Source organism: Triticum dicoccoides, chromosome 1A (genome assembly GCF_002162155.2).
Source record: "Triticum dicoccoides isolate Atlit2015 ecotype Zavitan chromosome 1A, WEW_v2.0, whole genome shotgun sequence".
Classification (NCBI taxonomy): domain Eukaryota; kingdom Viridiplantae; phylum Streptophyta; class Magnoliopsida; order Poales; family Poaceae; genus Triticum; species Triticum dicoccoides.
The window spans coordinates 185,720,915-185,722,863 of NC_041380.1; positions in this window are offsets into that span (position 1 = coordinate 185,720,915).

Below are 1,949 nucleotides of genomic sequence, written 5' to 3' on the forward strand. Positions count from 1 at the left end.
GAGGCGGCGCGGGCACGGCGGCCGAGGCGACAGGTACCGGCAGCTGGGGCGGCGCGCGCCGGTGAGGGCGACAGGCGGCGGAGGGATGTCCGGTGTGGCGGCTGGCAGCGGGGAAGATGGCCCCGGGCGGCACCGGGAGACAACCGGGCCTCGGGGGCCCCTCCTGGGCCTCCCTGGCCGGCGCGACCCAATCAGGATCCGACACGTGGTGGTGGCGGCTTGGATTGGACAATGTCCGGCCCGGCGGATTTTGTCCGGCGGCGGCGGGTGGAGATGGATCTAGGGTTTTCGGGAGGAAGGAGAAGGAGATTTTTGGGGGTGTCTTTATATAGGCATAGAGGGAGCTAGGAGTGTCCAAATGAGGTGCGGTTTTCGGCCACGCGATCGTGATCGCACGCTCTAGATGATGAAGAAGGTTATGGTGGGTTTTGGGCAAAAATGGAGGGGTGTTGGGCTGCAACACACACGAGGCCTTTTCGGTCCCTCGGTTAACCGTTGGAGCATAAACGAAGTCCAAATGGTATGAAACTTGACAGGCGGTCTACGGGTAGTAAACCAAGGCCGCTTGGCAAGTCTCGGTCCAATCCGGAAATGTTTAATCCCCACACACGAAAGAAAAGTAGAAATGGCCCCCGGAGGAGAACGAAGCGCCGGAATGCAAAACGGACAACGGGGAAAATGCTCGAATGCATGAGATGAACATGTATGCAAATGCATTGCACATGATGAAATGATATGAGATGCATGGAAACGATAACAACGCACGGAGACAAAGACCCTAACCCGAGGAAATAAAATAACTTAACGCCGGAAATGGCAAGAGTTGGATTATATAATGGGTAAATCATATCCGGGGTGTTACAACACTCCACCACTACGAAAGGATCTCGTCCCGAGATCTAGGACTGAAAGATTGCCGGGTACTCAGAACGGAGGTGATCCTCGCGTTCCCAGGTAGCTTCATGGTTGGAATGATGTGACCACTTGACTTTGAGGAATTTGATTGACTTGTTGCGAGTCTTGCGTTCAGTCTCTTCAAGAATAGCAACGGGGTGCTCATGATAAGAGAGATCTTCTTGGAGCTCAATGTCCTCGAAGTTGACGGTGCGGTCAGGAGTCTTGAAGCACTTTCGAAGCTGAGAGACATGGAACATGTCATGAACGTTTGCAAAGTTTGAAGGAAGCTCGAGTTGATAGGCGAGATCGCCTCTCTTGCTGACGATCTTGAAAGGTCCCATGTATCTAGGCGCAAGCTTCCCTTTGATACCGAAGCGACGAGTACCTTTCATAGGAGAGACGCGGAGGTAAACCTGATCTCCGATCTCGAAAGCGAAATCACGGTGCTTACTATCATAGTAGCTCTTCTGGCGGGATTGGGCTGCTTTGAGGTTATCTCGAATGACTTTGCACATCTCCTCTGCCTCTGTGATTAAGTCATTGCCGAGAAGCTGACGTTCACCGGTTTCAGACCAGTTGAGAGGGGTACGGCACTTCCTACCATACAGAATTTCGAATGGGGCCTTGCCCGAACTTGCTTGAAAACTGTTGTTGTAGGAGAATTCAGCATATGGAAGACAATCCTCCCACTTCATGCCGAAGGAGATCACACAAGCCCTGAGCATATCTTCAAGAATCTGATTGACACGCTCGACTTGACCGCTAGTTTGAGGATGGAAAGTTGTGCTGAAGCGGATGTTGGTGCCCATGGCCTTCTGAAAAGAATCCCAAAACTTGGAGGTAAAGATGCTGCCACGGTCTGAAGAGATCACTTGAGGAATCCCATGCAGAGAGACAATCCGAGAGGTATAGAGCTCCGCCAATTGAGCTGCAGTGATCGACTCTTTGATAGGCAGAAAGTGAGCCACTTTAGTGAGTTTGTCAATGAGAACGAATATAGCATCATTGCCACGTTTGGACTTTGGAAACCCAGTCACGAAGTCCATCTCAAT